This window comes from Triturus cristatus, chromosome 4_1 (genome assembly GCF_964204655.1).
Source record: "Triturus cristatus chromosome 4_1, aTriCri1.1, whole genome shotgun sequence".
Taxonomy (NCBI): Eukaryota; Metazoa; Chordata; class Amphibia; order Caudata; family Salamandridae; genus Triturus; species Triturus cristatus.
Genome location: NC_140585.1, coordinates 895,433,343 through 895,457,333, shown reverse-complemented (window position 1 = coordinate 895,457,333; position 23,991 = coordinate 895,433,343). Strand labels below are relative to the sequence as shown.

The 23,991-nt window shown below is 46.5% G+C and overlaps 1 protein-coding gene across 1 annotated transcript in view; it reads left to right on the top strand.

Moving 5' to 3' along the window:
* Positions 1–23,991, top strand: part of PAX4 (paired box 4) — a 270,253-nt gene that overhangs the window by 150,477 nt on the left and 95,785 nt on the right. The gene's annotated exons all lie outside the window — the stretch shown is intronic.

Below are 23,991 nucleotides of genomic sequence, written 5' to 3'. Positions count from 1 at the left end.
GACACAGCATGTGTTTCATAGGGGGCAAAGATCCCCCTGCAGGTGGGAGCAGTGAGTGACAGCACCAGTCTGCTGGTAGGTGTCTGAGTAGATCCCTTTATCCATCTTATAAGTAGAACCCTGGGACAGTGCACTCAGTGACAGCTCCTCCGCTATGGTGGAGGAGCGTTGCCCCACTGCTTTTAAGCAGTGCAAAGAAGCATAAAATACTAATTAACTTTAAGTTATCATTTTATGCTTTGTGCTGCTTTGCGGGCGGGCTGGTCTGCTCTGCTCTCAGAGCTGGGCAGTGGAGGAGTGGTTTGCTCACTCCTAAGTGTGCAATGACTGTTTGGTCTGCCCTCTCGGGCTGTCCAAACAAGTCATGTGCATTTTCCCCATTCTTTATCCAGGCTGCATTACAGCCTGCGTGAAGAACAAGCCCTGGTCCCATTCCCGGTTTGAGCGTCGAACCAGGATGCTCAAAACCAATAACAACGCTGCATTGCAGCTTCGTGATTGTTCAGGGGAGCTTGGGTGCCTACCAATCACAGCGCATCATTGCAGCTTTGTGATTAGTCGGTGGGGCCTGGCTGCGCTTCAGTACGAGACGGAGAAGAGCAGGAGCGGAGAGGCAGGACCCGGCGCAAGGGTACGTTCTTTCTTTTATGTTTTTTTTTTTAATATGAGCAACCCCCGCCACACGACAACCCCCCGCGACACCCCAACCCTGCGACTCACCACCTGCAAGCCATGCCGGCCGGCACCGAGTGTACTGTGTGCGACCTATATGTGGCGTACAGACAGTGTGTCTTCGTAAGGACTCTTGGACTCTGTGCCTGTGTCTGAATTATGACGTAGGCAGAGAGGCAAAATAGGTCCTTGTTTGCCTGTTGCCACATTCCCATGCAAAAAGGGCACACCTCCTTGCTCTCATTTAGGGCCATATGTATGAACACATTTTCCCATAGGCACAGAATGGGTAAAACCCTTTGATACATCTGGCCCTTGGTGCCTAATTTTACACTGACACGATCAATATTACGTAAGGGGTAGCAGAAGCCCCTACTAAAATATCATAGTGCCCCAGTGGTGAAAAAAGGGCAATACATTCCCAGCAGTTTAAACTAAAACAACAGAGGTGCACTTTGACAGGTAGCTGCAAAATGACCACGGGGTGTTGCATCACTATATGATGCCACTATAATTTAACACATAAATAATTATGGGTGTGAAATCTTGATACCAGAGCCACTTTTTAGAGACACCTATTTACACTTTGCTTGTCGTACTCAAAATTGCCAAGTTAATTACCTGAGCTGGCTAGGACTGGCCTCTCTGTCACACACTCTTGTCATAGAAGCGTAATTTTGAGATTTTTCGAACACATTTTATGATTGCAAATAAAAACCAATGTCAGAGTGACTAAAGGGGTTCTAATGCACCACAGCAGGCATGGATATATGCAGGTTTTATCCTTAAGAAATGAAGGGGAACAAATATAGATAGTAATGAAAGGCAAGTGGGGTGGTAACAATGGAGATCAAGGTAAGCCCTTTAGTGTTTCTTACTTACATCTAAGTTATGGAAGAGCAGTTCTGATGGCACTGGTTGGCTATGGCTGAGGTTTTGATCTTCCAGTCTGCCTAATGTTATCGTGAAATGCTTTCTTGAAGAAATTTACTTGATTTGGAAATGAAACCACATATAAAATTGTCTCAAGTGTAAATACTAATATCTTAATAATTTTATTAATTTAGCAACTAGAAACAAGGAGAGAAGCTGGAGCGAAATTATCACAAACTGTCACCTATGAGTCCTGGGCAAAAGCAATTTGTTTTTATATGTGGGCACATGAGATACTGAACATGAGTAAAAGGCTTCTATTTGAGAGATATTAACACCAGCAGCAAAAAGGCCCTAAAGATGCAGGGGAGTGGCTTGGCAGCCCCTAACCTTTAACTGCTTGCAGTGCCCTAATAATTGTGACATAGGAAGAGAGGAGAGTATGGATCAGGGAATTGCCACCGAAGATGAACCGTCCTGCCCTCAGGCACTGAAAAGTAAGTGTGAGAGGGGGAAGGCAGTATTTCTCTAAGAGTTTGCTTGCCCACATATAGGCACTAGTGTATTATGCATTTTGGAAAATGTCCAAGGGTGTCCTCCTCTTCTCTGTATCTGTGTCCCTCTGATCTTATAATATCTTTCGGGTTGTGTCCCTTGCTGGTAAAATGTTTTTACTGAGGACAATGAAGCTCTGTGTAGCGCAATCGGGGGTGGAGGGGCTGGAGGGGCTATGGGTGGGCAGCACAGCAATCCACAGAACAGGATTGTAAACTGTGCACATCCCAAACTGTTTGCTTTAGTGTGCATCCCATTACTGTGCGCTACATATTTTAATAGCTCCCTAGTCACAATTCCACCTAGAAAGTGTGGCATCCACCCCTCCCCCTTCACAAGTAATACTTTTGATATATTTATGGTAGAAAATGTGCCCCTCCTGCATGGTCATCCCAGGTTTCCCACCTTCTGCTGGACCCTGTTTTTGTTGGCTTTAGAATACTGTGCACTTTACACCTTCAACCAGCAGCAAAGTTCCTGTGCTACCCCTTTAAACACAGTCAGCGTATTCCTAATTGGCACATTTAACTTGCCCATAAGTCTCCAGTATATGGTGCAGAAAGGGCACCCAAGGCCTGGAAGTTAAATTCCCCCTGTGGACTGCAGCACCTATTGTAACATCCACTGCATTGGCAGGGCAAACATGACTTCAGGCTGCAGTGTAAAACCTTCAATGTGACGTGCCACATAGCCCTTTTTTACTTTTAAGTGTTACTAAGTCACCACTTTGTAGGCCTTGCAGCCCACAAGGCAGGGTGCATGGTATTTAAAAGTTAGATCAAGTAGAAATGTAAAGTGAACATGTCCTTAAAGTGATTAGCACCCAAAAGTTATTTTCACTGTAAGAAGGCTCAGGCTGGCCCAAAGAAAACAATGGGAAGCATGACTAAATATGAATTCGGTTAACTCTGGATTAGGACCAGATTGAAATATGATTAAACCAATCATTTTAATATTTATTGAAATCCAGCTTAATGGTGAAGTTGACCTTTTAATACATATTAAGGTAAAGTAGTATTTAGAAAGTTACCTGTCACCCTGCTGGAAGCTCCTGGAACCTAATTTGCATTAGCACGCCTGCAGTAGCCCAGTGGGTGATTAGCCCTGATAAGAAGTGAAAACTGCTCCCATTGCAGAGACCATGACAAAAGTGTGTGAAGGTGTTTTGTCATTCCCTGGCAGGAAAACTAGTTGGGGTGTACTCGAACCTAATTTACTTCAAAAGGGCCTCCTCTTGTACAAGCAAATGTTAGGTGACACCGGGAAATGCCCCAGCTCTTGTCCTCTCAGTCAGGCAGGCACCAAACCCATTGGGGGGGATGCTGACCACAGAGAAGGGGGCTGCTCAACACCCTGTCAATACCTCCAGATGGGCACACAGAGTCTGCACAAGAGAAGGGTTTCTCCATTCTGGATTTTAAGAGTGAGGGGCACGGTGGCAGTGTCTGCAGTACGGTAAACAAGACCTGCTGCTGGAGTGGGTAGGTAAACCTCTGGAAACTTTTACCTATTAGTTAGGGAGGAATCAGGAGTCATCCTCGCCCATTAGCTGGGGTTAGGCATAAATGTAGCACCCCAAGGGACCCACTTCACAACTCTTTCTGAACCTGAAGTAGAACAGGAGAGCTCTGGAAATTCTGTCTGTGACCTTGGAGGAGCCCTGAATGACTGGACCTGCTCCCTCTTTTACAGGACAAAGAACTGGACTCCATGGGTCAGTTGACTGACCTCCAGTGGGGCTATAGGGCTACAAAAAGTGCAAGAGCCCTTTTCCTAAAGTTACCAACAGACCAGTACCACCTGGACTTGAACTAAACCATGTTGGTGGCATGTGCTGGAGTGAGTCTTGCCCTCAAGTCCTCTTTCTGAGGTCCTTGGACCCTTGCTTGTGTCTAATTGAACTTCTCCTACCACCCGTGCAAAACCTGGGACTGAAAAATTGTTTGAATTTTCAGACCTTAGGAGAGTCAGGACTAAGGCGCAACTTTGCTGGGCATAGAAAACAGGTTTCACCTGCTTGGAGCTTCCCCACAGCAGCAATTCCAATTCAGTGGACCCTCGGCAAAAAGGTATCCCTCCTTCTGGAACTCCTTTTCAGATAAAGCTGCAGCCTTATCCCACTGGAGGATTCGGAGCACAAAAAAGAGACTAAGGGACTGATTTAGAATTTAGTGGACAGGTTACCCCATCAAAAATGTGATGGATATCCCGTTCTCCACATTACAAGTGCATTATATGCAGTGGAACTTGTAATACGGCGTTTGGGATATCTATTACATTTATGACCGAATAACCTGTTTGCTGAACTCTAAATCAGGCCCCTAGTCCAAAGGTAAAGATCTTGACTTGGTGAAAGTATCTAAAATATTTGACAGGTGAGAGGGCAAAATTTGAATTCCCTCCACTGTAAGCTTTTCTTGCCAAAACCAACACCTTCAACTGTACCTCTTCTAACTCCTATCCAACTTCGTGAAGACTTCCTTAGATATATACCCTGCTCAGTGGCGGCCGGTGACATTTCAAAGTGGTGTGGCATAAATTAATTGTCATACTGCACTGTAGTGAGCGAGCCCGAGAAAATTTTGAAAAAAGAGTGGACAAATGGTGCATTTTCAAACAAATTTGAGAAAGCAGGAAGGTTAATAAAGCAATTGTGAAAGTGATGTCAATCAATCAATAAAGAGATGTCATATAACATAGGTAGCTGCTTATTCGGTATCACCACAAAGCTTCATAACAGACTTCGAGATAGAATGCATTTCTGGGTACCTCACAGATGTTTTTTATTTAATAAACAATTAAACAGGTCGCAAACTAGCAGCATTCAACATATTGTTCACTTTTTGTAGATAAAATCAGTACGTCTGTCATGATTCAATTCAATTTCAATGAAAGTTTATTTAGTCAATTTTAATCTATGCTTATTCACAGAAAATAAAAGTAGTCCGAGGCCAATCGCCTTGTCCACAAAGAGAATGTCAAGCAGTACACTCAATGCAGGTATTCAAGTAAAAACAGGATTTTCTTTTTAAAATAAAGACTTAAAAAATTTCTAGCACAAAGTTAAAACATTGCATCAGACAATCCATGAGTATATGAAAGTGTGTGTATTTGGAATTAAAAATACACATGCATTTCACTTAATTTGCTGTAATCCGTGCCAAAACACCAGAGTGGTCCTGCTCTGTATTCGGTACCTTTGTCCACAGTAAATGTGATGCATTGACAACAGGCATGGCATGTCCCTACAGTTATGGTAGGAGATATAGCACGACAAAGCTTCCTACAATTTTGTACAGTGTAGTCGGGGCATCACCTTCTGTTTAGATCTTGGTGCCTTTTTTAGCTATTTTGTTGTAGAACTTTAAAAATCCATATCACCGGTTCCCCTTATTGGATTTTTGTAATCTAGTGTCATTTTGTTAATTAAATTTTGCTTTATGTTTCTAATCCAGTTTGCAATTTTTATTATTTGGTGTTCTGACTTTGTTTTGGTAGTGCATATATACTTTACATGTTGCCCTACATTAAGCCTACTGACTCTGTTCCATTGCTACCAATGGTTGAGCTCACGTTTATTTGGTGACTTCGACGGTTCGACCTGACGGGGGTTGAGATTATTCCTTAAAGTGGATAGTCGCCCACCTAAAATAATACAGTTTCTTACATTTATGATTAGTTAAAACAATACTTTTAAAAGATTCCTTCTGTGTGGCATATATTACCCATCAATACTATATATGAATACAGCCTTGGATTCTTGACCCTCAGAAAATTAGCCATATGCTCCTCATACAAATAACGTTTTTTTTCAGCACATATGCATGCACTCACAAGTCATTGTTTACGATTTATTTCCACAAAATGTTACCATGATGCCTACCTTTCAAAAAAGATAATTTGTATGTCTAAAATGGAAGTCATTTTTGGGATAGGCTCTCGTATCACGTATAACATTTTATGTCTAGCAGATTGTGGCATGCAACCCTTAAGCCCTTAAGGATAACACAGGGGCAGTGGCCTTCACTCAGTAGGGATGCAGTTGTCACAGACTTCATTGTCTGCAGCTCGTGCCATTGGTGGACAAAGTTCTGCTGCGTCGCTTGACCAGGAAGGAAAGTCTCATCTTGTCTTTCACTAATGTGCAATTGCTAACAGGGAAGTCATAATATAATCACTTGGCTCCTCGTCCACTCAATCCTTCCACTTGTCTGAAATATGCTTCTAAGACCCTTCGAGTAATTTGTATTCCCTTTTATATTGACAGTGCTCGCCTATATTTTTCCTACCAATTTAGTAGGACAATGTAACTACATTAATAACAGTGTGCTGCTGCCATCTAGTGGAAACCTATCAGTAGTATCCAATTTCAAGTGAAAAAAATCCAGATTTCTGCTCTGTGTTTTACCGTAAAAATCCGCTGTAACCGACATACAGAAAGCCCACGTGTATTCACTGTGACTGTTCCGATAATAATTAATCAAATGTGTTTGTTTCGGTTGAAAAACACATAGAATAGTTCAAACATCTAGAGACATATCATTTCACTATTCTCTCCTGCAATGACACATGTATGACTAATGCACAGCAACTCCTCTCCAGACTCAACCCACATCTCTCTTCCAGTTCAGAAGTGAGCTCAAAACACAACTCTTCAAGAAGCATTTCTTACCGAGTCCCTGTCCACAGGCATAACTATCTGAAATCCCTGCACTTGGCCATTGACACAGCACACCTCAACACTTTAGCATATGTGCACAATCTCTGCACCCACATTTAATTTTTCTTGTATGCTAGTGATTAGTTGAAAACATATTAAGAACGTTATACTTACCTTTTATGAAAGTTTGACACAATTTCCATGGCGGTTTTTCTTAGAGTAATTGTGTCAGGAATTGGAACGGATCATTGACCCTAAAGTGGGTTGCTGCGTCCACACCTTTTCTGGCATAGGTGTAACCTTACCTTGACAAACATCTTTGTGGAGAAAGCAATGTCTTTAGTGGTGAGGAGTCCGCAATGTAATGGGTTCTAAATGCAGTGACTGGGCCACCAGAGTCGTAGAAGATCTGCTGTTTTTGGTGGATCCTCCAGTACCACCCTCCTCTCTCGAGCCTGCTCCTCTTAATTCAAACATACTCCACCCAATTACCATCCTTTTGTCTCTTCTACACAAATGCTTAGAAAATAGTAAAAAATAATGCCACCCCTTTCAGCGGACATGTAAATTTCCAGAACACACCATTAAAGTTTGCGGTTCATTTAATAGTCATGAGGTGCCGTCACTTGGGGTCAAGAAGTTAAATATTATAGGATCCATATATTTCTTACAGTTGTGTGATCCAATGACTCCAAAGTTTTCAGATAGCTAAGCAGGGAGTTGATTGTCTGCCTAAACAGAGGTTAAATCATCTAAAAAAATTGCCATGTATGATTGGAGTTATTGATGATGTCTCGCTTTGACTTATACATTCTATTCTGCTGGTCACATCTCAAAAACACATAAAGCAAGATTACAGTAACTCTGAGCGAAGGTACAATGATGGTGCAATATCAGCACTCTACATCTGCCTAAGAAATGCATGATGATTTACATTTCTGAGTTTTGGCAAAGAGGAGTGAGGAGAGATGTAATAGAGTAACATTGAATTGCTCCAAGGGTCTAAAATCAAGACTAGTTGGGGAGGCTGATGGGGGATATACACTGAATAAGATGGGGTAAGTGGAAGAGCCGCATGGCACCACAGAGGCCAGTGGTTTAGATGATGAATGGTAACAAGGCATGCTAGCCATCTGGCTGCATCATGCTAAGAATGGAGATGTCCATTTCAATACCTTAACTCTACTACCAGCCCCATGAATCCTGACTTGTAAGGCTGTGCGGCACATGGCATCAAAGCTGCCAAAAGGTCAACATGCATCAGGACAGCTCTGCCCTCCCCTCTGCCACGATCCAAATTCATACATAGTTCATTTTGAATTGACAACAGGGTTACTTCTGGTTCACAGCGAGGGCTCAATTCCTCTTGAACGCAATCATGCAATGAATTTGTAAAATGAGTGAACAGTTGATCATTAACCTCGTTTTTTAATAACTTAGCTGTGAGTGGAGTGAGGGAAATAAGCCCATAATAAGTACAAAAGTATATCTATGGAGAGTTTAATTTGCATCACAATCAACAAAGCCTTTTCCACTAAATGGGATCCGAGGCACTTTCAAAAACACAATTCATGAGTTTGCATAGTACTAGTGGCCAGCATTAAAAGAAGAAACTGAGGCAATGCATTCTTTACCTCTGATGTCCTGGATGAAGCATCCACCCGCTCTTCAGTAAGACTTACAGGGTTCCTAGAATGCAGGCGGAATGAGTTTTATAATTGGATCTCCCAGTTTTATTGTCTTTATTTTTTTGACATTTCCGTCTGTATCCATATTTATTTTTTGCTAATTTTTTTCTGTATTTATTAATAATTTTGGGTTTTGTGGAGAAATGAAGCTGAAATTAGTATATTTCCACATTTATTTAACCGATAAATATGCACTTATGCTTGAATGTCCACCAGGTTTCAATGCTGTAAACATCCGCAGAAGATAAATCAATGCACTTATAGAAAATATGCAAATTTCAGTATCAACCTTGTGCATATCTACTGCTGTTTATCCTCTTTACTAAAACTCCTTTCCTTTTTAACCCCCTTACCTATCAATCCACACAGCTTTTGGCCTGGCAGTCATGGCAGACAGTATTTAGAAAAAAGCAACCCAATTTTCGTTTTTAGCCACATTTAAAAATAAATACAGAAAAGAAAAAACTAATGTTTTCTGTCTGTACTTATCTGTAAAAATAAGTAAAAAAGTAAAACAGGGAGCCATATTTATAATATATGATGTTGTTTATCCTCGAAGAAAGAGAACAAAGCTTGTTGAACAGATGGTGACTTATGAACCAGCTTTTGCACACTCACGAGATTAATAAACTCGTTTACTACTTTAAAGATCTCCTGAGAAGAACTATTAGCTTCCACCAAGTGAGAGGCCTAATATTGTAAACATGCTTGCCCTGTCTCTCTTCTTTAGCCTTTTAAAGCATCAAAAGTCAAAGGCACATATTCCTACGTGTCTTAGCAACTTAGGACAGCCATACGAGAGCCCGGTTGTGTGTGTGTGAAACTCTGTTCCTTGCTTTTTAAAAAACGAAATTTTTACTTGCTAGTTGTGTGTGTGAAACTCTGTTCCTTGCATTTTAAAATCAAAATTTTTACTTGCTGGTTGTGTGTGTGAAATTCTGTTCATTGCCTTTTAAAAAATGAAATTTTTACTTCCTGATCTTATTTTTGCTATTTGCACTACTTTGGGGGGACCGCTGCTGGGAATCGTTTTTTATGCTGCTTTTAAAATTTACCTGCCATTGTCTTGAGTGTGCTCGATCCCTGTAGACGCTCTAGCCGGTGTGTCTTCTTTCCCTCACTTCCTGTAGACGGTCTAGGCGGTGTGTCTTCTTTCCCTCACTTCCTGTTGAGACACCAGGTGAGCGCCATTTTGGTTGGCGCTCTAGCATTCTAGCGCAATAACGATCCTTCCCTCTTTAAAAGGGAGACCCATGCAAGCGCGCAGCGGGTGCACCGATGGCGTGCCGGAGGCACGCTAGAGGCAACCCGTCTGCGCCCGTCTGCGCACTGACCGTGCATAGTGCCAGTCATGCTGGCGGATCGCTCTCCCAGCCCCCACGCCCTGCTAGTGTTTACTATTCCAAGGACCAACTTATGAGGCTTGGTGGGCAGAAGTTTGAGGTAGGGGTTAAGGCTGGGAGGGAGGGGTCCAGGTCTTGCGTACTGATGGCTCGCTGATTGAGGTAATGTGCGGTCTTGTGAATGCCAGATCTCTAGTTAAACACTTTCAGGAAATACACATCCTGCTGGAATGTCACGACCTGGACTTACTTTTTATCTCAGAAACCTGGACCCGCACTGATTCTTTAGTTGAACTAGGACTTGCTTGCCCCCCTGGGTATAATGTTTTTCACAAACCCCGTATATCAGGGAGAGGAGGAGGGTTGGGAGTAATCTTCAAAGATAAATGGAACTTCACCCCTCTTGAATTAGATGAGGCCGAAGGGTTCGAACTCCTAGGGTTTTCCTTAAGGGAAGCTCACGGTCATCTATTAACTGGTATGCTTTGCTACAGACCCCCAGGAGGACCTAACTCTGAGGGCTCTGCCCTGATTGATGTGGTGTGTAACCTGGCCTTGACACTCTAAACTGATCATCCTGGGTGATTTCAACTTGTGGGCTGATGGTCCGCTGGACACGGTGTTCCAACATGGCTACAATTACAGATGTTCTACCACTGTACTGGACTGATCATAGTCTGGTAAATTTTAGGCTTACTCTGCCTAATGTGTGTTGTAAAATCTATCATCAGAGACAATATCGGCTGGGCAGAGAATGGGCCACATTGAGTAAGCTTAAAAATTCCTTGCATTGGAATGACTTGGACAGCCTGGACCCCAGTAGGTCGGTGGACTGGAAATACCAATTCCACTGTGTGCAAATCCGAGACAGGCTTGATAAGCATATTCCTGCAAAGAAGCTAAAAAAGAGAGAGAAACCCTCAGCCCCCTGGTTTAACGAGGAATTGCGAGCACTCAGGATGGGTTGTAAAGTGGCCGAAAGAAAAAGGAGAAAAGGATATAGTGATTCAGATAAAAATACTTTTAAGAATCAACTTAATCTGTACAAAAACACTATAGCGAAAACTAAAGCAGAGTATTTTGCGAATACCATTCTTCTAGCAGCTAATAGCACCAAAGCTATATTCAGCTTAGTAAAGAGTCTGTCTAAACCTGACTGTGCTAATAACAAAATTCCTGTTACTCAAGCTTTATGCGATGAGTTAGCTTCCTATCTGGAGGATAGAATCGACAAGATAGTTAGGGATTTTGATCCACCAACAGCGGTGGAAGAACCTGATCCTCAGTTGTCCAATGCTGAGCAGGGTTCTTTGCCATCACCAGACTCTAAGCCCAGCAACCCTACCATTTGATACCTTAGCCAGGAGTGTCTCCTCTGGGTCCCCCCTGGGCCCCCTTCCCCACAGAATCTGGAAGGAATACGGGGCCGAACTCTTTACCTATTTATGACAGATCTGTGGTCTATCCTTGAGTACGGGGGAGGTCCCTAAAAACTGGAAGGAAGCAGTTGTGACCCCTCTTCTAAAAAAAAAAAAAACACGTTTGACCCCGGGTGTGTGGCCAACTATCGGCCAATTTATTTATTGCCATATCCTGTTAAAATTCTGGAACGCATCATCAGTAAGTCTCTATACCAGTATCTTGAGGAGTATTCGCTCCTTGACAAGATGCAATTTAGCTTTCGGCCCAAGCACGGTGCTGAAACAGCACTTGTTACCGTGCTTGATGATATGAGGATGCGGGCGGACAGTGGCCTGTCAGTGATCTTGGTGCTGTTGGACATGTCAGCAGCTTTTGACACTGTAAACCACAGTATACTGTTGGAGAGACTTAAAGACCAGGGTGTGACCGGTCGCGCCTTCGACTGGCTTTGTTCTTATCTAACAGATAGGACACAGACCGTGTGCCTTCAGCCGTTCTCCGCTAACAAGTCTTCCTTACGACAGGGGGTCCCACAGGGCTCAGGGATTAGTCCTGTGCTCTTTAACATCTATTTGCAGCCTCTCATTCCGCTTATTAGATCTTTTGGAGTGAAGGTTGTGAATTACGCGGATGATACCCAGCTCGTGTTTTCCTTGGAAGGGAATGATTTAATTTCCTTGGAAAGATTTCACGAGTGTATGACTAGCACCACGAAGTGGCTTAAGAAGAACTGGTTACAATTTAACAGCTCTAAAACGGAAGTGGTCCCGTGTTCTTCCAGAAGATCTGATCAGCCTGTTTTACCCATCTTTCAGCTGTCCCCTACTGGCGCACCTATTACCCCTTCTAGTACAGTACGCAATCTGGGGGTGATGGTGGATCAGGATCTCCAACTGAATTCTCAGGTTAACAAAACGGTTGGCACTTGCTTCTCGCTAATCCGAGTGCTGAGAAAGATCCTCCCTTTCTTGCCTAACTCTGCTAGAACGCAGGTTGTGAGATGCATAATTCTCAGCAGACTTGATTATTGCAACTCTCTATATCTGGGAGCGCCTAACACCCTTATCGGGAAGCTGTACAGAATACAGGCCATTGCAGCGAAACTCGCTTTAAATAGGCAGCGAGGGACCTCAACCACATTAGCCTTGCGAGATTTGCATTGTCTGCCGATCCACCAGTGAATTCAATTCAAAGCTCGATGCACTGTTTTTAGGGCAGCTCATGGAATGGGCCCCAAGAACCTGCAAAGAAAATTCAGCTGGTATTCTCCAACTAGAAACCTTCGTTCTGCTTCTGCATTTCTGATGAATGTAGTCAGGATCAGGCGGTCCAGAACAGGTGGCAGGTCCTTCTCTGCCGTTGCTTCTCGGCTATGGAACACTCTCCCTCTGGATCTACGCCAAGTCCAAAGTCTTATGGATTTCAGGAAAAAGTTTAAAACGTTTTTAATCCCTAGGCTGGAGTAATTTTTCCTTCTGATATTATCTCTCTTTTCCTCCCTTCCTGAGTCACACTTCGGCTGCCCCTATTAACTTCTGGTGGTGACTCTCCTTTTTAAGCGCCAGGATACCCGTCCGGTGATAGAGCGCTATATAAGCACCTCATTACATTACATTACATTACATGTTGTGCAACACACAACATGCAACGATCATCTTGCACACGATGCCTGGGCTGTACAGGAGCCTTCCACCTGGGATGTCCAGGCACCTGAAACGTGACTTCAACACGCCAAATGTGTGTTCCACGATGCCCCTGGTACGTTTGAGGGCTGCATTGTACTGCCTCTGGGCCTGTGTGTTCGGGGCTCGGAGGGGTGTCATCAACCAAGCGCAGAGTGTATATCCTTGGTCACCTGTGACAGTGCAGAGAGACATGAGTCAATAGTTGGTTCTGCATGATGTGTTGGCATTCTCACTTGTTCATTGGTGTGTGATGTGTGACTATGTGATTGCTGTATGACATGTACTGCTTGTTGCAAATGAGCGGAATCCATGTATAGTACGTAGCCTCACTGCTGCTCCTCCCTCCCCCGAGCCTATTCACTAGTGTGTGCAGCACGGTTGCATCACTTGCACCCCTATGGCACACCAATGTCATGCCAGTCTGCGCATGTCCACAAGCCTGACAATTACAGTGATGTTGTGCGCTGAAGGTGGGCGGCCACGTGTGTAGGCCTATGGTAAGGATAGGGCGGGCACAGATGTAGAGTTCATGCCTGGCTGAACTCGCCATGCGGGTGAGGGTAGACCTTTGGCTTATGCTGCGGAAATAGCGACACACACAACAGTTGGCATATCTGATCCCTGAGCCCGAGTGGGCTTGCGCACCCTCATGTACCCCTCGGCTGAGCCTGCACTCCGGGGCATGCTACATAGCAACATTGTATGTTGTGTGACGGGTGGCGCCGACACTAAACGAGAGACACACACATTAGTGACTTCCTTGGCAAGGCCTACACTCAACCACGCCCAGAGCCACGTGTTGAATGACCACACCCCTACGCCGTACTGCCGTATGCCGGTCCACTCCCTTACTCTCACATGGGGGTCAGAGATGGCTACATGTCCCAGGTCTACCCCACTGCCTGAGGTGACAAGGTTGTGCCTGCTGTACACAGCACAATGTAATGTGGTATGGCCCAGGGCCCTCATGCATACATAATGACCACACAGACAATTTGTGGAACTGGCTACGGGCACGTGCGCCCGGCACCTTTTATTGCCAGGGTCACACGTCCAGTGATGCCTGTGCTGGATGGGTGTTGGGTAGTGTAAGCCACCCCTCAGGGGTTGGTTGGTGCTGGCAACAACTACAACAGTGTTCAGGCAATCGGAAGTTCAAAGTACAAACAGCAAGGGTCCATGACTTGAGCTGCACAGAGTTAGTGGCCCCGGATGCACTGCGGCCGGCACAGGCACATCCGCAAGGGACGGTGACTTGCGGTGCACAGAGTTAGTGGCACCAGAGCAGTTGTTGGTAGTGTTCCATGACCTCCGTAACAAGGATCCTTTTTTCCTCAGGACTGAACCACATCTTCCTCTTACTCCTCTCCTTGCGTACAATGATGTGTACTCTGCCATTGCATAATCAAGATTCAGTTCCAAATGTGTGACCAACCCGACCACAGTGTAGGCCGGAGGCAGAAGTCAGCAAGGGCCCACAGACACGTCTGGTTGGAATGCTATGCACAGAGTTGGTGGTACCACATTTAAGGGAGTAGAGTGATATAAACACAGCCATAAAATATGTACCCTGCCATTGTGTAATCAAAACTCAGTTCCAAATGTGTGACCTACTTGTCCGCTGTGTATGCCTGTGGAGTACGTCAACGAGAAAGGCGTACTGCGGGCCTTGCTCTCAGAGGCCGTGATAGTCTGAGAAGGCTGCCAAGGTCGTGGGCCTCGGAGCTTGCACCGGAACGTGGTGGGCCCTCTTGGAGACACGCCGGTGTCGGAAGGTGAGCAGTGAGTCCTGGATGCGCAGGGGCGGGCAAGACTAGGTTTGGGGACCAGCAGCCTGGGGTGCAGCAGGCGCACAGGATCGCAGGCAACACCGCTCACGGCGTCGGCCTTGTGGTGGGGTGAGAGGCGCCGCCCTGGCAGACACATTGGCCATTCCAGAAGAGAACCACGCCCAGGGCTACGTGCTTTTTATTCACACCCCTACGCTAGCCTGGCGTACGCCGGGCCAGCCCACTCTGCACACGCTTACAGGGGGTACGTTATGAGCTACATTTCCGAGATCTTTCACACTGGCTGGGGTGACATGGTTGCGTCCACTGACCACAACACTACCACCACCAGCAGTATGTCAACATGGATATGTCTGTGGTCTGCATACTGCAGTCTGTCCAGCACATCTACGCCACACTTCGCACATGCCTGGTTTCCACCACTCCCCACATTCTGCCATTGTGTGGCTGAGGTGCCATGCCGTTGATGGCTCATGTACAGGGCTAGCCCAGGTTACCGCAGTACGTTGTGCTGTTGTGTATGGTGGGTGTGCATGTTTGGCATGTTGTATGTGAGTTTGTAACATGTGCATTCCCAGAGTTGAGTTTCATGATTGTGGAGTTGAGGTGTGTGGTGTGTTCATTTGGTACTTACCAATGAGCACTGCATTTCCGTAGGTGCCATCCTGGAAGTGCCAGTTGATGATGGACTGTCAGAAGATGTATGAGCCATGCACACTGCCTGGGTAGTTGGTGACGACATTGGTGAAGAGTCCCCGGTGGTCCACTATTGCCTGCACATTGATGGAATGCGTGTCCTTTCTGGTTGCGGTAATTGTGTGCAGTGTCGGCAGGGGGCACAAGTATGACATGTGTGCAGTCAATTGCCCCAACACGTGTGGGAATCCAGCTATGGCGTAGAAGCCTTGCTTGGTCTCCAGCTGTTCCTGCGCAGTGTGGGGGAAGTATAGGTACTGGGGAGTCAAGCTGATGATGGCATCCAGGACAGGTGTGAGGAACTTGGATAGGGCTGGCTGTGAGACTTCTGGCGGTTGTTGGTTGGAATGTCCCAGAGGCCAACAGGTGCAGTACACCAGCAGCTTTGTCTCAGGTGGGATGTTGGTTGTCCGCTGTATTGGTACCGTCAGCCTGTGGGCAATGATGTTCAGGATGCGGAGGATGGTTGTCCTTTTGAGTCTGTAGTGGGCAATGACATTCTCTGGTGTTAAGTCTGTGAGGCTGGTGCGTTTCCTGAAGGTCTGCTGTCTTTGTCTGCGCTGCCTCTGTGGGGGTCGGGGGGGGGGGGGAGTCCAGGGGCGGGTGGCAGGCCTGGGTGTGGTGGCAGTGGGTGTTGTGGCCCTGTTGGGGCTCAGAGCTGCATGATTAGTAGCTCCATGGCAACTGTTGTTCTTCAGGTGTGGCTGTGGGCTGGGCTCCCTTTTCTGTTGCAGGTTGTCGTCCAACTTTGCACCAGGTCAGAGCAGGTGTTAATTTCCTGCTGCTAACGCATCATATCGCATGTGTTGAGATCTTATCGCCGATCAGGCTGGTCGTTGGGAATGTTGCAGAGTGGTGGTGTTGCAGCTTTTTGCTCGGGAACGCCTACTCTGCATCTCATTAGTGATAGTTGCCGGGGTCATCTGTGGCAATGTGTTTTGCGGATGCTATCGCCGGAAAACTGGTGATATCGGCTGTTTGCCCCAGCTTATAAATTGGGCGATAACTTTATCGAACTTTGGCTGCGATAAAGTGCCGATAAATCGGCGATAGATCCTTGAGAATATGCCCCTTAAACCTCCACTTAGCTTCAGTTAGAGACCTAGGATGCCAGTGGTCTGAAGGCATAGTTGGCCCCCCACTTTGCTCTTGACTGAAAGCGCATAAAGAGCATAATATTCATACCCGAAGGTGATGGGTCAAGTGGCGGTTTGTGCGAGCATACTGAAGTCCTTAAGGTGGCAGATCCAGGGACCTTGTGCTATAAGTCCAATATTGCATTATGCTTGGTACTGCTATAACGCACAAAACTACAGTGCCCTGTACAAGACTCTGCTTTTTTCCACCTTTCCATATCTATATTTGAGTCATCTCCACTTTACGGTTTCCCATTATTCTCAGCTAAACTCTATTCTACTCCATTATAATTCTCGGCATGTAACTACTAGATTATCCTTAAACTGCAACTCTGCCTCCTTTTTCTTTAATTTCCTATTTTTAAAATCTACCTTATAACTCTTTAGTACGTATTAATTATTTTAGGTGCAGAATGTTCAGCCTGCCAGCTCTCAGACACAAATAAAACGTCTAGTTTTTAACTAAATATTAGATCATTTAACTTCAGAGAGTGCTTTGATGAGGAACGTGTGTTTAGATAAGCACAACTTCAACTTGCTTTAGTTGGGTTCCAGGTGTACCGCCCACTGCACGCCCACTTCATAGTCACTCATTATGGCTCCTTAAATATTGTTAGGAGTCGCCGCTCATGCTCAGAGCACAGCTCGGAGAAGCCCTCTCAACCTGAATGAAAAACCGGGAAAGCAACCACAGCGGCACCTACCAGTTGACCGTTCTGCTAAAACAACGCAAGAGTCTTTCAAAATGGCTTCATCCTACTCCAATTAAAATACTATAACATCTGTTAAATCCAAAACCAGGATAAATTGCAAAAGCTTATTAACAACCTTAATTCAGCAGAAAAGTCCAGCGAATACTCCTTTGATATGCTTGTAAACCCTATTTTGAACCAATGCGTTCTGAAAATGGTACACAGCAATAGATACGGTTGGACACCATTTTTTCCTTTGTTTTCTTTAGGGAAGAACCTCCTCGCACCACCACAAAGAGGGTCTGGCTGTAGCTCAGTTGTTATGTGTACCGTACAGTCTAACCTGGGGCTGGTATTACAAAGTTTCCAGGCCTACTTTGGCTTCCCAGTCCAGCCCTGAGTGAAAAAAAAATCTGATATTTTTTCTAGCAGTCAAAACAGATATCTTCATGTGGGAGGAAGTCTTCTTTCTTCTTATCTCCTTCTTTGGAACTTAAACTTGTAAGCAGTGGCTCCAGAATTTTTTCTTAAAATGATAATGGAAGCATGTAATTTATAGGTGCTTCTATAATAATTTCAAGTTGTACTTTATGCGCACCCTCAATCTTTATTCTAATGAAAATTTCAACATTGTGAAGCCCTCTCTTGGTGAGTCTCTGGTAAATTGAACACATCCATTGGTTACTTATCCACTCTACTGCAGGACAAAGATATGTCTCACTCCTAAAAGAAAGCAAGAGGCAGGGGCCTCCCACAGAACGTGGACCCAGAGACTAGCATGGCATGAACAGTTCACTAGGCATATATACAAGCAGAGGCGGCTAAGGCGGGGTCATGTCGCCCCACTGCTTTTCAGCAGTGCAAAAAAGGAAAAATAAAATGAAAAAACCACAACTAAGGCAGTCTTGCTCGGCAGGGCTGCTCACACAGCAGGAGAAGGAGTGGTTGGGGTACTTTCTAAGTGCGCATGACGGTTTGACTGCCTGTCTTGAGCCGGCCAAACAGTCATGCGGACTTAGCATGCTCTCCCACCAGCTGTATTGTACAGCCTGGGTGGGGAACATGCACAGGCTCCCAGGCCTTGTCTGAGCGCTGAACCACAGTGCTCAGACCAATCACGACGCTGCTATCATCCTGGTGACAGCAGCGTCATGATTGGCTTAGGGCAGACTGTGTGCTTCTGTTACGGGACTCGTCCAGAAGAGAAGAAGAGCAGTGACGCGGCTTGAAGAGATACGTTTATTTATTTTTTGTTCACCCCCCAGTCTGCCACTTCCAATCCATGCCAGCTGCCACTGTATACAAGTAACCCACATGATTGCCCATTTTCAGCTCTGCAATCTGAAAATATACAATTTTTGAATATTTGACAAATCTCAGTGTCGGCATGTTGTCCTCACATAGTATCGGACTAGTCTAATTTTAATTGGAATTGCACTGGGACGGAAGAGAAACACAGTTTTAGACAGAGCTTATAGCCATTGAGGCCTCATTATTAGGCCTCAGACCTTAAAGAAATGAAAAATTCTAAGGTCCAAAGAACAAACCAACATGGCAACTCCTGGGGAGATGGAATTCATTACAGCGGTCATTCATTTACCTCTCCTTTATTCCACTTTGCTATCATGCAGACTACACCATTATATTCCAATTTTTATTATCCTACACTCAGCTATTAAATTTCCACAACTAAATTCTGCTTTTCTGTGATTCACTCTAGTGAAGTCTAATCTGCTATTATTTACTAATCTTTTTTAAAAAACATTTTATTGTTTTCCAACAAACAACTTGGTATCAGCACATGACATATAGAGATAGCATTGAATAGCTCCCCACCCCATCCAACAGCTCCAATTGACATCCACATTGAAAATACACAATAGCTTTTACGCATCACAATGAGAAATGTCAAGCCCTAATAAGCTTTAAACATGGCACAATACAACGAGATATAAAGCATGATACAGAAAAACAAAGGGGCCAGAGGGCCACCTCAGTACTAATTATGCGGAGGATAAGCCTTCACCTCCGCCATCAGTCGGGCCATCTGTTCGGTCGTTCCCTACGTAGCTCCAACGTTGGGGAGATACAGATGTCCCCCCTGTGTTTATTCCACTTTCCCCATTTACGGTCCCATTTCTTGGGCCAACCACGGCCCTTAAAAACCGATTTTTCAGCAATCATTGCTGTATCCATATCTCGTGCCCAGGCACCCTGGAGCGGGACCACCTCCACCCCCCAGCTTTGTGCGATGTTTCGCTTCGCGATGAGGAATCCCATTGAAGCCCAAGTCTGCTCAGCCTGAGAAAGATCAGTCGCCCCCCAAATATTAAGCAGGCATAAGTGAGGAGATGGCGGGAGGGGTTTGTCGCAGACTCTCGCCAGTTGACGGGCAATCCTCACCCAGTAGTCCTGAATGCGTGCGCAGTCCCATATTATGTGGAAGAAGGTGCCTACTTGATTGCAATGTCGGAGACAGAGCGGGTTGGGACGTCTACCTATCCTAAACAGGAGTTTGGCATCGAAGTAGACCCTATGAAGAATCTTAAGCTGCAGGAGTCGCATACGCATTGGGATGGCCATTTGGCGAGGTGAAGCCAGAGCGTCCCACCAGTCCTCCTCTTCTATATCACCCAAGTCTTTCTCCCAGCTAACCCTCAACTTTTGCATTGGATCTGCACGATTGTTAACCCTTTTCTTGTATGTAAGTGAAATGGCCTTATGATCCATGGGATCCAGTAATAACAGTTCCTCCAGAGGGGAGAAGTCTGGAAGGGGGGGCGTCTCTCGGCAAAGCAGACGATACGGCATGGCTGATCTGTAGGTATCTGAAGGTCTCAATTTGGGCCAACCGGTACTTCGTCCGAAGCTCCGTGAACGTAACTAGTTTCCCTTTCCCCCAGAAGTCCCCCACCGTCGATATCCCAATAGTGTCCCATTTGTCGAACCCCGGACATCAACTGAGTTGCCCCAATATTTCGGGTTCCCATAACAGTGTTGCCTTTGTTAGACGCTTATTCCATCCCAGTCGTTTGGTGACCGCATGCCAAGATTTGACCGTACGAGCAGTGGGGTCGGTGAGGTGAAGCCTGCGAGGGTGGAGTACAGCGCTCTGTTGTATCCGCCCCTCCCCATAATCCACTGATCCGTTCGGAAGTTTGGGTCATCATGGGGGCCGAACACGCACCTATTAATAGCTATCAATTGGGATGCTTGATAATAGAGATGCAAGTCTGGAAGCCCTATACCCTCATCATACCAGCCCATGGTGAGTTTGTTCATAGCGATTCGAGGCGTGCGGTCTTCCCATAGTAATCCCCGAAGCGCTCCATCGATTTGAGAGAAATATGACTCGGGGACAGGGTTGGGGGTATTCTGTAATACATACAGAAAACAATGAAGCGCAAGCATTTTGAACAGGGACGCGCGCCCTAGGAGAGTGAGAGGGAGAGAGCGCCAATGCGAGACGTCTGATTTGAAGCGGTGGAGGGGAACGAGAAGATTACGTTCAAAGAAGAGGTCAGCCTCCGGGGTGACAAAAATACCCAAGTAACGGAAGCCACATGGAGCCACCGGTATTTCGTAGCCCCTTGGACCTGCTGAGGGAGTGCCCCACAACGCATACATCTGGGATTTGGACCAGTTTATACGATATCCTGAGTGGGCCCCAAAGCTGTGGAAGATGTGAAGTACCCTCCGCAGTGACCGTGCTGAAGACACTAAATACAAAAGGATATCATCCGCGTAAAGCGAGATGCAGTCTTCATGGCACGGCGCCCATTTAAGCTCCCAGATCTCCACGGACCCAGACAGCCAGGGGTTCCAGAACCAGGGCGAAAAGTAGCGGAGACAAAGGATATCCCTGTCTCGTGCCACGGTGGAGTGTAAAAGTGGCCGACCCATGGTTATTAACTACATGCGCTGTGGGTTGTGTATAGAGTAACCTAATCCAACGGATCAATTAAGGTCCAAACCTCATTTGAGTCAATACGGCGAAGAGAAAGTCCCATTCTATGGTATCAAACGCCATAGCCGCGTCGAGCGAGAGCAGGATCGCGTCTTCCTCAAGAGTGTGGATTCTGCCCAGGGCCCCGTGTACCCGTTGCAGATTTTGGGCCGTATTTCTCCCCAGCATAAATCCTGACTGGTCCAGGTGAACCAGATCCATGATGTAGGGGAGAAGTCGATTGGCCAGGAGTTTGGCCAGAATCTTGGCTTCGACCGTTAAGAGAGAAATGGGTCGGTACGATTGACAGTCCTCAACCGTCTTATCAGGTTTGTGGATCACCACAATAGATGCCGTACGTATCTCTGCTGGAAGGTGACCTGACTCGAAGCACTCTGTATAGGTTCAAAAGGTGGGGGGCCAGCAGAGTTGTCATGGGCTTAAAAAGCTCGATAGGAAGCACGTTGGGGCCCATCGCCCTGCCGGATCGGACACCATGAATAGCTTTTTGTATCTCCGTCCCCTAGACATCCGCCTCCAGGGCCTCCCTGCCCTCCGGAGAAAATGGTCGTCACCTCAATAGTGGCCAGGAGATCAGTCGACCACGGGCCTGAGACTCTGGGGAGCTAGTATAGACCCCTTCATAATGAAGCGCAAAATCATCAGCTATCTGTTGAGGATCAGTGAGAAGCGCCCCCTCTGAGTTGGCTATCACATGCACCCATCTAGAGGCTTGCTCCCGGCATTTCAGCCATGCCAGAAGTTTACCCGTTCTTTCACCCTGCTCATAATTCCTATGCCGGATAGAGAGAGCCCGCGCCACGGCATGCTCCTAGACAAGCTGCCTGTAGTCTTGCCTCTTGAGTGTAAGGCTATGCTGAAGGGAGGGGTTGGGCTCACGCGCCTCAGCCTCCTCCAGGTCTACGATGTCCGACTCCAGCTCCAATAACCTTTTCAATCTCTCAGCCCTGTGGCCCACCATAAGAGACAGTGCCCTTCCCTTAATTACTGCCCCTAAAGCTCCCCATAGTCACTGACGAGGCAACAGAGCCCACGTTTTCAGCAAAATAATGTTCTGCATCTTTGCGGAGGGCGTCTTTAATATGCGGTATCTTGAGCGCCCATGGCTGTATAGTTTTGGATCCCGGTCGCCCCTTTCGTGGAAGACTCAGAGAAGCCCAAACCGGGGAATGATCGGAGATCCCACGGGCCAAGCAGCTTGACTCAGTAAACAGATGGATATCCTGGGCATGTGTAAAGAGATTATCAATTCTAGGCTGGCTACTGTGTACCCTTGATTGGAACGTGAATCTCTTGTGCGATGGGTTCAACCACCTCCATATATCCACCACCCCTAAAGCATTAGCGAACTCACACAGAGACGAGCCTTTCAGGGGATCCTCTCGGGGTGGAAGATGATCTAGGGAACCATTCATTGCAAGGTTGATGTCCCCACCCAACACCAACACTTCCAATGGAAGTTCCAGTAGTAGGGACCCCACATCGCGCAGTGTCAGACCCTGTAGTCCAGGGGGGGCATACACAGCAACTACATTGATAACCCTTCCCTCCCAGGTGGCCGAGGTCACGGCATATCTACCCTGAGCGTCAGTCCAGGTCTTGTGAACAATATAGGGGCAACCTTCACGGAGGAGAACCCCCCCCCCCCTAGAGCCGGAGGTGGACCCCGAGTGAACAATCATACTGTAGCCTTTCCTATTCAGGGCCCCACAGGAATTCCCGAACAGATGCGTCTCCTGCAGCAACACCAGATCAAGCTCATTTAGTTTAATATATTCCAACACTATACCCCTCTTAATTTTGTCCCCCAGGCTATGGACATTCCATGTGGAGAAACGAAGCGCCAAACTCGGGTCATCATGTCAAATCAAAGGGAATCAGATAAAGCCAGACAATTCCTCGAAGCCTAAAACGGCCGGGGGGGAGAAAACATGAGTGGATGACAGTGGAACTACTCGTACAGGCGGGAAATTCAGCAATTAGGTGCATTGATACCAGAAACCAACAAACATTTAAACATAAAAAATCCCCCCACCCAGCACAGACAGAACCCTCCCCCACCCTGCCTCCCTGCATGACGGGCCTGAAACCACCCGCTTCCCGCAACTTGCAGAGTGCCTGTCGCCCACCCTCATCAACTTAAGGAACGTGCACAACCTTACTCCCTAAAGCATAGATTAAAAAAATCAGTAAGACTAGCCCCAGCAATGGGGTGGAAGGACCGTTTGACCCGGGCGTCACCACTATACGCATCTGAGCGGTTGGGCTCCTTGTGGACCTCGAAGGGCTTTGAGAAGTGGGATTTAATAGGCATCAGCAAAGTGGGGGATCTCTGGGCGAGGGGAGGATTTAAAACGTTCGAGATGCTGCAGACGGAATTTCAGTTGCAGGGCAGCGAGTACTTTCGGTACTTGCAGGTCCGGCATGCGCTGGGCTCCGTCTTTCCGGACGTTGCCTCCATCCCGGAGTGTTCCCCCCTGGAGGATAGAGTGCTGGATGGACACGTCCCTGACAGCACGATCTCACTGATCTACAAAAAACTGATCAACGACCGCTCAGACTTGTTGACTGCCCTTCGTGAGGCTTGGGTAGCCGATGGGCTGGAGCTGGATGACGAGGACTGGATCTCCGCGGTGGCCTCCCCGAAAGAGGTGGCCATACCGGCTCGCCTTCGTTTCGTCCAGCTCAAGATACTCCACAGGGTCTACATGACGGGGCCAAAGCTCCTGCGTATGGGCTATGCTGAGGACGGTTTGTGTAAGCGTGGGTGTGGTGCGCTGGGGACTTTTCTACATATCTTGTGGGAGTGCCC